Source organism: Sceloporus undulatus, chromosome 1 (assembly GCF_019175285.1).
Source record: "Sceloporus undulatus isolate JIND9_A2432 ecotype Alabama chromosome 1, SceUnd_v1.1, whole genome shotgun sequence".
Lineage (NCBI taxonomy): Eukaryota > Metazoa > Chordata > Lepidosauria > Squamata > Phrynosomatidae > Sceloporus > Sceloporus undulatus.
In genome coordinates this window covers 80,190,148-80,203,425 of record NC_056522.1, presented here as the reverse complement: position 1 = coordinate 80,203,425, position 13,278 = coordinate 80,190,148, and positions in this window count along the sequence as shown.

Here is a 13,278-nt window from a genome sequence, read left to right as displayed (position 1 = left end):
CCACCCAGCCTCTGCTTGAGCCCTTTGATTAGGGAGTTCCTGCATGGCAGAAGGAGGCAGAGAAAGGGGACCCTAGTTCCAAGCTAAAACAGAGGCTAGGTGGATAGACCTTAGAATCTGAGAGTTGGGCGAGATCAGATGCCTCCTCGTGAGGAGCCTTCCCTTCCCTGCCTGGGCGAGATCAGAGCCCAAGCGGGCAGGGAATGCCTCTTAGCCTTCCCTTCTTGCCTCTCCTCCATTAGAAATGGGCTCTCCCCACACAGAGGGAAGGTTGCAATCCACCGGGAGAAGCCTTGTAGTCCTTTGCAGATGCAGGCGCTTGAGCAGCCGAGAGTTCAGGCGCTTAAAGCGCTGAAGAGATTAAGCGCCTGTAAACCATTAAAATAAAAAATAAAAATAATCCTTATCTCTTATTGAAAGACCACAGCGGACAAAGGGGTGAGGGAAGAAAAAATGGCGACAGCCACGACGGATGGGGACAGAAAGGGCAACTCCCCCAAGGACAGCCCCCATCGCAGTCAGCTCCTCCCATCCTTCTAGCCCGATTGAAACGATATCGTTCTCATCTAAATACTCCGGTTCCTAACTCGAATCAAGGGAAAAACAGTAGGTAGGACCCTAGTGTTTTTTTAACACGCGTTAAATGAGGAAAACACGAATTTAAATTTTAACCCGCTTCTGAATTCGATTTCTAGTGGGGACGATTCCGGGTTGGTCTAGAACTGTTCTAGATTTAAACCGAATCCTAATGGGCACGCTGCCTAATGAAATCGATTCAGAACGCGGGGTTTCCCCTAGTGGGAACAAGCTCTTAATCTGTGTTCCAAGCTTACTTTTTTTTTTCCTTTGTTAAACTATGTCCTTAGCCCTGTTGAAGCTGAGATATGGAGGGATATGTGGAGGCATGCTTCTCTCAAATTGTTCTTTAAGAAACAAGTCTATTCAGAAATTTCAGGTGTGAGAGGAGTGAGAGCGAATGATGGGAGAAGCAGAGTAGAAGAAGCAAGGGAGGGTTGCACTTTAAGGGTGCAAGGTGAGGTGAAGAAAGGATTAGGGGAGACAGGAGAGTGAGCTGTGCAAATGGATGAACACAAAAAACAGAGGAAGAGTACACCACCAGGGCAGGAGGTGAGGCAAGGGAGGGAGTTGGAGAGATGGGAGAGAGAGTAGTGTGAGCAACACAGTCCAAGAATCAAGGAAGGGGAGCACTGAGAAGGGTTAATGTGCAGGGAGTGAGTAGGAAGGAAGAGAGAGTGAAGTGAGGGAGGGAAGTCAAAGGAGAGAAGGGAGGTTGAGAAATACAGTGGCAAGATGCAAGCAGCTAGAGATGTGGGCACTGCAGGTGCAAGATGCATGGGAAGGAGATGTTCTGCAACAAGCAGAGGGAAGAAGGGGGTGTAGGATCAGTTGTAATTGGTAACAATGGTAGGAAGGTTGAAACATAATGGCAAAAAGCAACAATTAATGTAGTTAATTTGCATAATTAGATATAAATTAGAGTAATTTGTATAATTAAAATAAATTACATAATATGTGAATTAAATATCAGGAATTGGGGAGTAGAATAGGGCAACTTTACTGCAGGTTGACTCCCTCCCTTATGATGTCACAGAGAAGAGTCCCTGGTGAAGTCATTAAAGTATCAATGCAGCACAGCACAGAGTAAGCCATTCAAACAGAAAACACCAAAGCCAGCACATGCCAAAACAAAAAACAAACAAACAAACAAACAAAACCCACACATGTATACACACACCTTTTAAAACAACTCTCTTGCCCTGAGATTCTTTTTCTTGTCCCGAGGACTAGAGCCTTATTCCCACTTACTGAAAGATCCAATCTCGATCCGGCCCAATCAGGATTCGAGGCTTTTCCCAGTGGGAACGACCCTAGGAAAACCAAATCCTGAGATCTGGGACCTCAGGCCACACACTGATGTGCATTGCATAACTGATATTTTATCATTTTGTGATATAACTGTATTGAATGTTTTAAGACCTTAAAAGAAAATCCAGCCACTGTTTAATTAACATGTACAAGTGAAAGTCCCTATTACTTTTGTGGGTTAAAACAATCCCTCTTCTACCCCATGAATGCAATCCTGCTGACCTGTGCCCCATTTTAAAATATTTCCCCCTTCTTGCCAGTCTGGGGAGTTGATGTGTATATCTGTTGTTTCCTTGGCTTTCTCCTTGCAGTATTGATGCTGTTAAGGTTTCTTTCTTTGCTTGCTTTGTTGCTGCTTGGAAGCAGCATGAGTTATTAATGTCAAGAATTCTCTTCTGCACCTTTCCCGCATCACCAGCATTTTTTTTCCTTGCAGTGTTTTTGATGTGTACCTGCAAAGCTCCTAGGATTTGTGAGCTTATTCTTACGGATTATGAGTGTTCACAGCAATGTATTTCTTTGGCACACATTGAAAAGCAGAGGGTTTTTTCATTATTAGTAATGCATACTCATTAGTGACAGCAAGTAAAGATCAGAGCATATTTTTCTCTCCAAACCCTACCACCCCAGTCATCAGAGTTTAGATGTCCTGAAAAGTCAGCACATGGTTAATTTTTAATTTATTATTACTATATTTTTTATTTCCAGGGATGGGCAGGGGAGGCAGAGATGTTTGTGAGACTTACTGCCTCAAATACCTTGTTTGGTTTTGCATATAGTGGCCCAGATCCTACATGGTTGTATGTAGCATAGGAGGTCTATATGCAGAACTCTACCAGAACTCGCTGTCATCAGCCTCAGGACTCACCATGTCACTGTGACAGGCCCTCACAAGGCCAATCCCTGTCTGATGGAGAGTTGGGAGGGAGGGATCAATCCCCATAGCCAGATGCAGACCAAGGACATCTACCAAGGTCCATTGGGGTGTTCTAGGAGTTTCTGCAAATCATGTCATTGGTTTCAACTGGCTATGGGTACATAGCTAGATGCTTCTCTGTTTTCTTCTGCTGTCCACTGGCAGCAGAATGTTTGTGAGAAGGAGGGTGCTGTGACACCAACATGGTGTGTCAGGGTGGTGGTTTAGGTCGTGTGGACAGAGGAAGGTAATACCAAGCTATGAAATGACCAAAAAGATACATTGGCAAGTACAAGGTGGAATTATGCTTGAACATGTCACTAACAGGACGCTGGCCTATGTATCTACTACTACTCTGCCTAAGGTAACAAAACGTCTTTGACTGGTTCTGTGAATGAAACTCAGTAGCCACAATACAAGATAATCACATGTGCTCAAGCCACTGGGTTCAGTGGGCCTAACTTCACTTCACTCAGTATTAGATAATGATGTGTATATTTACTACTTAAAAATATTTTTTTGTTAAAAAACTGGAGAATATATACATGTTACAGACAAGTGTACATCAAATTATATATAATTATCAATATTATATTAAATAAATATTAGATAATTGTGTTTATATTTGCAATGTTACTTGGTGTAACTCATTGGACAACTTATGCACATTCACTGAGAAAAAGCAGATTAAAATATTTTAAAAGTATGAAGTGCTCACCATTCATCAAAATGTTGCTGACAAATAAGAAACTAATCTTTAAAGCAGATTGCGATCTGTGTATTGTGTTGCTGTTAGCAACGGCTCTTGTTCTATGTGGTTTTAAAACAGACCCCAACTTGGGACAGCTACCAGTATTTCAAATTGAAATGTCCTTGTATTAACCTTAAAAGGTTATTTTCCACACACAATATTGGATTTAATGGCAAATGAGAAGTAGGGGAGCATTCTACCACTATATGCCCATATGTATAACCCTTAAGCTTTCTTCATTGTTTTTGATTTCCTGCATAATTCCTTCTATTCATGGTACTCAGACCTGAGTTCTCGTGTGTTATGTGTCTTCAAGTTGACTTTGACTTATGGAGGCCCCATCACAGGGTTTTCTTGGCAAGATTTGTTCAGAAGGAGCTTGCCGTTACTTTCTTTTGAGGTGGAGATAGGGTGATTTGCTCAAGGTCACCCAGTAGGTTTCCATGACTGAGTGGGGAGTTGAAATTGGTCTCCCAGAACCCTCAAACCACTGCACCATCTTGAGTGCTTTCTTAAAAGCTGTCAGAGTGGAAATGTGGCGGATCTCCTCGGCAGGTTGTTCCATAGCTTTGGAGCAGCAGTAGAAAAGGCCCCCTGGGAAACTGATATCAGCCTAGATCTTTTTGGCTGTAATAAATTCTTCTCAGAGGACCTTAGTGTGTGGGACAGACAGTAGGGAAGAAGGCAGTTCTTCAAGTATTCTGGACCCAAGCCATGTACTAATGAACTGTTATGGTGGCTGATGTGGGGTAGAAGTAGATGGAGTATGGAGTATTGACACAGAGACATTTTATTGCATGTCCCATCTATTTTAACTTAAAATTCCAGGCATCAACATTTTTCAGTCCATCCATCTACAGAAGTAGGGAGAAGAACTATGGAAAATATTAGTTCTTCCAAAACGCAGAATGCCCATGACAGTAGTTAGCCAGAAATACAGCTCATTTTACCAATTTAGCCTGTTAGAAAACATTACAATGAGTTGAAATAAAAGAAAAAAGTAAAAGAACTTGAGGTATGGGCATAGGCATAGGTGATGGCAAATAGGGTTCATGCACAGAGATGCTCTTCCCTGATGATTGTAGATTACCAGTTGAGAGACAATCTACCCATTTCAGTGGCTGAAAACCATGAAGCCTTGTGATGAGGAGTGCAGTGTGCATATGTGGCTCCAGGATTGGCAGGGTTGGCATTATCATTAGGGATGCAATCATTCTCAGGTGGCAGATGTTGGAGGACAGCAGTACAGTTCCCAACCTCTTGGGACCCCATGTCATGCCCTCCATTGGAGAACATAAATGTGTGCCCCACAGAGGTCCATAAAGTAGCTTGCTCTTCTCAGTGACAGAAGAAGATATTGTCCTATGGCCATTGTTCAACTGACACACATGAATAAGAGGAGCTCTTGCCTCAGGAAGCAAAATCTCATGTCTTAAAATGAAAATCTAATTCTTTGTTTTGTGTGTGTGTCCTGGTGGCTTGTGGGAAAGGATATCTAAATCAAATTATAATTGGGTAATCAACTCCATTGTGGGCAGGGGCCATTTTTTCCTTCACACTCCCTAGAAGGTTGCATGATGTGACTTTGACATCCTGGAAGGAAGTGGGATCTTAAAATTTCCAGATTCATTTTCAACCCAAAATTGGTTCTTTTTTAAAACAAAAAACAAACACACACTTTGGGGTTTCTTAGAGGATGGAGTGGGGCAAGTGTTCTAAATTTTAAAACCATTTCCTCTTCTGAAACAATGTTTGTTTCATGGTCTGAAATCTTTGATAGGCTCCACGGGCATCCTAAGGGGCTTATGGGGTGGGGGGTTTGTGGGCTAAACCTCCACTCTATCATACAGTCCTCGAGCTGGAAGGGACCACAAGGGCCATCTAATCCAACCCACTGCCCTGTTTGATATTTGCATAGAGCAGAAATGGCTCACACCATTAAACTCTTTTGGTCTGAAACCTGCCACTGCGCCATTACTACTCCTAAGAGAAAACAAGTCTTAAGAGGACTAAATTATTTCTGAGGATTTATGGACAGAGCACATTATGTTGTATTGGGGTTCTTCCCTCTGCTTTTTCTCCAGAGTAAAACTGGACATTTATTTAAAAATGGGACTAATATCACAAATTGCTCATTTCCAGCTGATCAGGCAAGAAAGTTTCACCATTTATTATAGTACATAGCAAAATACAGCACCCCCAAAGATGGTGTGTTAGCTCAGACTTGGATGTTCAAAGAATCCAGCATCACAAGTTGACCTACAAATGTGGTTAATCTGTCATGGGTTGAACACAGTAACCCTCTCTATATCACTTCAGTCTGCATTTTATCACTATAGTCTGCACATGCAAGTGAAGAACATTCAAGAGTTGACCAATAACTGACAAGAAATAAGAGATGTAGATATTTATATCAGTGTTTTTAGCTTTTATTCTGTAATGTCCTACATTTTTTGAACATCCTACATTTTTCAGTGCCTTGTCCATCTTTGCACATGATATCTGGTCACCCTTCCTTAGGGGAGGTAACACCACTGTTTCCCAAGCACCTGCCTTTTGGCAGAAAGGGGCTATGACATTCACCTATATCCCTTTAAAATGATGGAGCTCAGTAGAAGAGATGATGTGAGTGGGGCAAGGCTCAGTGGAGGAGAAAGGATCCACTTCAGATTTCTTTTAAAATTTAAAAGTTTAATTTTTTTAAAACATTGTTTACATTTTTCTTTAAAAACATCTTATGAAATTTTCACTTGAGCCATATAAAAGTATGAACACGTAAATACATTTAGGCTGTGCATATGATGTTATATAAAGGTATAATTTTAATTTTATTAGTTGTTTATATCACAGGCCTGATTTAAATGGGCCTTTTAGTACGTCCTGACGACGTACTAGGGTTGCCCGGGAGCGTAGTTTTTAGATGCTCCCTAACCCTAGTATGACGCCAGGACGTCAAAATGGCAGCGCCCTGTACATATGGGCGCCACCATTTTGACGTGATGGATGCCTAGCGTCCGCACGTCTTGGCGCCTTCATTATGCCGCAAGTGCGCCATTGGTGCCTTGAGTCGTCATAATGGCGCCGCAGAAAGAAGCCACTTTTTGTGGCTTCTTTTTGTTGCACGAGGGAGCTGCTCGGTTTGTCTGCTGCCACTCTCTCACGCAACAAACGAGGGTGGCGGGAGAACGCCCTTTTTGGGCGGTCTGTATCCCGCCACAGTTATTGTCATTACATTCAGTGATATACAGGAATTACGATTTATAGTAATATTAATACAAAAAATTACTAAGGAGTCTGTATGGTGTAGTATGGGAAGAGGTCAAGAAGTGTGATATCATAAGTTACCCGCACTGGGTGATGCCAGCCCTAGTGACGCCACATCCCAGAACTTCTCTTAACATTCAAGGCAGTAAAATATATTACTAACAAAGTTAATAGCAGACCATTTGTTTCCCTTTCATGACACGCAAAATCTTTTGCCTGAAGATCTCTCTGCTTAAGTGTAGGGCCAGCCTTAGTGTTCAGTTTCATCAGTTTGCCTTCCTTTATCTTTATTCTATTAACTAAATAACAGTTTTGGGAGCACATGTTTCTTAACCACTTGTATGCATTCAGAAGTGAAGAAGGACATAGTATATAATAAGTACACTGTATAACCATTTTTGTGTGACAGTTTCCCTATTCATTACATCTAGCCTGAGTTTACTTGTCTAAAAAAGATTTGCTTACTGAAAAATGTTTTTTTTTCAGTTGTATGTTTCCTTTTAAAGAGTAATTTTGGCTTTTCTTCACCCTTCATTTATCAGATAAATAAATTAAATTGAGGCCATTTTCTCTGAGAACACTGACAGCATGCGGTCACTCGCTTACAAACAGCCTTATTTGGTAGCTGCTCAAGACTTCCCCCAAGAAAAGTCTTTTTCTCAGTGATCCAAAACCTTAAGAAGTATTTGGGAGTCCATAAATAAGATCAAGTATCATTTTAAAGGTGATTTGAGTGTCAGTTCCAATTTACATCTCCCGAACAGCATGGTTTAGGGACCGTGAAATAGTATTTTATTTTAACCTACTGAATAAATAATTCAGCTGCAGTGTTATACCCTCATGCAAAATAGAGACTGGAATACAAGGACATTCAAATAACAAAAGACATGTCGGCTTAGCATATCGTGTTAAGGGCTTTCCATCTCCAGTCAAGGTCCAAAAAAATGTCAGGAAACTGCAGCTGCTAAGAGGTCATGCTTTAACAGGAATGTTCTTTAGGCAATATGGAAATGGCATGGTATACTGTCTTGTGATTAGTTCTAGCTTCATTACTATCTTGGAACTGTATGACTGGCACCACAAAGTGGTGGGCCTAAATCTCAGATTTGTCTATTCATAGGCTTCATGGCTCCTTATGTTGGCTGAGCACTATTCAGTCAGCACCATCAGTGCCTCATCCCTACTCCAGACTAGCACCTGCATGTTATTATTTGCTACATAGAAAAGGCCAAATCTGTCTGCATGAAATTGTCTATTTCTTTTCTGCCCATTTTTCTGAAGCATACATTTTCCCAAGTATGTGCCATTTTTTGCAGGCAGCACTGCTTAACCTAATACTCTCTCTCTCTCTCTCTCTCTATCTATCTCTATCTCTCTCTCTCTCAAATGCCAAAACAATGTCAGCTATAGGGCTCCATGAGTAAAAAAAACCAGCAACATAGAGTCAACCAATACTCAAAAGTGTAAAAGCTTTTGTCATATCTAGAACACTTCAACAGCCTTGCAACCCCCCAAATGGAAGGCAGCTTTCAAGTGCTGGAATATGTCCCACCCCACCCCTTTAATTCCTAGTGTTTGTGACAGGTGCATGGGCAGCATCTATCAGTAGTTTTCCTGCTGGGAGAAGATAGCAGCCATCACTGTTCCAGACCTACAGCAAGCATGAGTACAGCTGGTGGAGAGCAAGCAGAATTATGTCCTTTCTTCTTGTTGTGGAAGAACAGGCAGAAACTACCTGTACTTAGTCCACCCTCCCCAATTATTAAATGGCAGTGAGAGCATGCACTGGCACTCAGAAGCCACACTCTGGGGACCAGAAGGGCTAGCCACACAGAACTGTGCTGGTGGAGCATTACCTTCTGTAAGCACAATATAGGATCATGCCCTATTATCCTAAATAATACACACATTTTTGTGTGTATTCTTTCTGTGAGAATGGAAACTGCAAATACTGAAGGATAACCATGTTTTGGTCTGTCTATTGTCTTAGAAAGTGTGAATTAGGCAGGTTTGCATTCATATTCAATGTATAATTGAATAACTTCCATTCCTAACTGAGGATATTCTTTGAAGAGACAAAGAAGTATATGCACATACAGTTTACACAGTCAGAGAAAGTTTCAGGGAATTTGTGGGAAACACAGAGGGCTTTAGCAGACAAAATATTCTTCTATAGGAGCAGATGGTGTCTGCAAATCATAACTTGCCCTGCCCTGCTCTCTTCTAATTTAGCATCTTAGTGCATCAGCACATTTACTATTTGGTTGAGAGAGAGAGAAAGAGAGCACATAAGCAAACTCAAGGCTTTAACTGGGAATTTCATGCAAAAGAAAGGTGGGATAAATAGGATTGATTTCTGGAGAAAAAAGTGGAAGCTAAAGGGTATGTTTGTGATATCGAGTATGCTGAAAACATACTTGGATAATCCATGGGAACCAATGTGCTGTAATGGTTCAGAGTGATGGATCAAAGAGAATGAAGTTTAAATTTTCATTCAGCTATGACTCTCACTAGATGACTTTGATCCAGTCACCCTCATTACCTGCCTCACATGGCTATTGTGAGAATAAAATGTGGTAGAACCATACACATGAACTTAAGCTACTTGTAAGTAAGGTGGGAAGAAGCATGTATTTCATTGCTACAATGATTTTGAAATCTGATTTTTGATGAAGTATACATTTTTTAAATGGTGTGAACTATGGGATTAGTGAAACAATGACCAATGAGAAAATACTGCGTGTTATTCATTAGGGGTCTGAACAAATATAAATTAGGATATTCTTTATTTGTTTCACAGAGGCTACTTGGTTCAGTGAGTTTCTCTTAGAACATAAACAGGGAGAACTAGTTACTTTGGAAGGTCCACAGCTACAGAATTTTACTATGTAGCAGTGGCTTCAGTTCTTATTTGTAATAAGTAAAAATTATATTGACAAATTGGACTGGATTCCCTCTTAATTATGTTTAAAAGAGGCCAATGGAAATAAATGGGACTTAAAAGTAGTAATGACTAACTTGTTTACTATAATACAGTGTCTGCTGTAAGCAGGACCAAGGTTAGATACAACCCATTGTTTCCACCTTTTCTTTTCTTGAAAATGTAATACTTTCTTTTACTTGCTGTTTATACTAAATTCCAATTTCTCTTCCAAAAACTTTATTTCACATCTATCATATCTTAGTTTTGTTGGTTTCCATTTCTGTTTTGAGTTTACTATTGTTTTCACTGGAAATCATCCCATTTCCTTTTAAGTTCTTCTCATCTTTGTCTACCAATTTTTCTCATTAAAATGTTTCAACAGAGGGCTGGGCCACACCCTTCTCCAGCACACAGCTGTTGCTGGAAGGTGATCAATTCTCCTGGATTCTGGCCTGAAAGTTAACTTTGGCCTTCCAAAATAAAGCTGCTTTGGGTCTCTTTGGAGGTATGCTGTTTAAATGATGCATGCATCCTAAGAATCCGGAAGCTGCACCAAACATGCACTCCAGTGCTTAGGAATGGAGTGTGGCTTTGGCGCAACCTCCGGACTCTTAGGACCCATGCATCATTTAAATAGTATACCTCCAAAGAGACCCGAAGCAGCTTTATTTTGGCAGTCTGTAACAGGCCTTAGGTGTTTGCAGATGCTTTTAGGTTTTCCCTGTATCATCATTTGGCCCTATATTGGGGGAAAGGCGGCATATAAATCCCACTAGTTTATCAATCAATCATTATTTACGAGAAAACATAAATTCGTACAGGAAAAATGTGAAGCCTAGATTTTATATTTGCCTGAATTGTATTGGCTTACACTTATAATGCATGGTATGGGCAGGGGCTATGCATGCTCTCCAGATGTTGTTGGATTGTAGCTTTCAGATGTCCTAATCTACACAGACTAATTAACGCATCCTTACCCAATCCCAATCCTGTTGAAACACATGATATTCCTCTCGTTCCAACTTGAAAACACTTCTTTTTGATGCATAAGGGCTATGTTGTTGTTGTTAACTGCCTTCAAGCTAACTTTGACTCATGGCAACCCCATGTCTTCAACCACACTGCTGAGGTCCCACAGGTTCAGGTCCGTGATGGAGTCTAGCCATCAGTTTTCTTCTCTTTCTACTGCCCTCCACATTCCCCAGCATTACTGTATTTTCTAGTGAGTTATGCCTTCTCATGATGTGGCCAAAGTACAACAGCTTCAGTTTAGTGATTCTAGCTTCCAGGGAGAATTCAGGCTTGAGCTGTTCTACGACCCATTTGTTTGTCTGTTTGGCTGTCCACAGTGTCCTCTACATCTCCACATCTCAAATGAATTTATTTTCTTTCTTCACTGTTCAGCTCTCACATTGGTGGCTTAAATAGGTTGGTGGGTGGTCACCTAAGTCACATGATCATTCTTGCCATGGAAGGGTAGTTCTCTTGTTTGAATTAGCATCTAGAAAGGCAGTGTTGTCATCAGGAAGAAGACCCGGTTTCAGAGGCCATGATTAAGTGGGCAACAGACTGTGGAAGGATTATTGATCTTGAGAGTTGGAAATATGCGAGAACTAGAACAAAGAGGTTTACTCGATTGTAGACATTAAAAGAAAATTATCTTAAGATGGAGCAAAGATGGTATCTGACACCAAATAAAATGGCAAAGATTTACAACCTAAGATCAAAGAACTGTTGGAAATGCAACTCTGCAATAGGTACTTGGATTTATATGTGGTGGCATTGTACGAAATTAAAAAAAAAAAAACGGAAACAAATGCATAGAATTATTGAAGAAGCGTTTCAAACAAAATTTGAACTAAGACCCGAAATTTATCTATTAAATATGCTTAACAAGTTGCCATTACAGTTCGAAAGAAAACACTGGAGAATCTTACTGTATTTGATCACTGCAGCTAGAATGGTAATAGCACAAAAATGGAAAGATGATGAGATGCCGGGGGTAGAAGATTGGCTATTGAAGGTAATAGAGATGAGAAACATGGATTACCTAACAGCTCTTTTAAACAAAAAGGACACTGAGCAAACAGAGGAAGAATGGTTTCCTATCTTTGAAATATGTAACTAGAAATGGGTAAAAGGAAAATGAAGCAGTAACTAATGTAGAAATTTGAAAAAATATTCTTAGACCTGGGATACTCATAAAGGTAAGAGTTTAAAATGAACGGTTATATGACAATGTAATTAAGTTTACTAATTTGTTATGTATAAGAATAAGCTAGATAAAATTAGGTTGAACAGAATCAACTTTTGTGACGACTTCAGGAAGTTATTAATAGATATATAACAAGGATTTATGAGCTATATTTGGTGGATTGTGTCATGTGAGCAGACTGTAGGTGAACACATGTACACAGTAGGAAAATCTCTGATGTGGCTATGTAACGTGGGGTCATTTCAAACTGATTTCATTTTCAATTAAAACAGATCTGTGTGGCAGTAAATCAGGACAGGGACACTACACAATGAAGTTGGGATACAGCCCTCGTATAGGTTCAGCCCGAATCAGCAAAGCTAAAAGTGAGGAATGTTGGGAACTGCAGTACAACAACCTTTTGAGGGCCCTATGGTTCCCATCCCTGTCTATGAGAAAGATCCACTAGTCCCGATCATTGTGGGTCTTCACTGTGATTGTGTTTTCCCCACATAATTTTATATTCAATATTGAAACTCATTTGAGAAGAAAATTGCTGTGTGGGGGGGGGGGGGGGGGGGGGGGGGGGGGGGGGGGGAGGCAGACTGCAGAGAAGCAGCAATAGGAAGGGGGAATTTTATATCTCCCACCAAGACACTATATTTAAACAATGCTTTCTTCCTACTTCATATGCTATTGCAGACACTTAAACAAACAGAGCTACTGCCCAGAGCATGGAAAGATAATTTTAAAAGTAACTGGGTATAGCTGCAATGACCATAAATTAGTTAGCTATTCTTATAATTGCATGGTTAAAAAAGTAGTTCCCAATCCAAAAACTAAAAAGCTTATTTTTTGGTCATTATTTGGAAGTAATTAAAATAGTTACTTTTTATTTGCTTAAAAACACAATTAGGTAACAGTCCTGCATGGCTCAGCAGAGCTCTGAGCAGCTGACATAAATTTTTCATATCTGGCTGTAGAGACATAGCCAGCTATTTCTGTGATTCCCCTTTCCCCTTCTTGCCAGGCACAAAATGGTGTGGGCAATGGGGGCAGGGTTGACCTGTGTCAAATACTAATAGGATGCCAGGCCATAGGCTATTATAAAACACTGGCCTGGTACAAAATATGCTTAAGTAGCTAAGCCCCGTAGCCCCATAAAAGTAGCAATAAGTTGCACTACAACAGAAATGAGCCTCTTCAGTCAACAGATGATTTGGTATTCTGACAAGTTTTTGAAATTGACTTCAAGGTTTAATTTACTATTATAATTTTTTTATATTGGTTGTGTAGTAGATGTGAAGGCACACAACAACAAACAACAACAAATTTAAATAAAT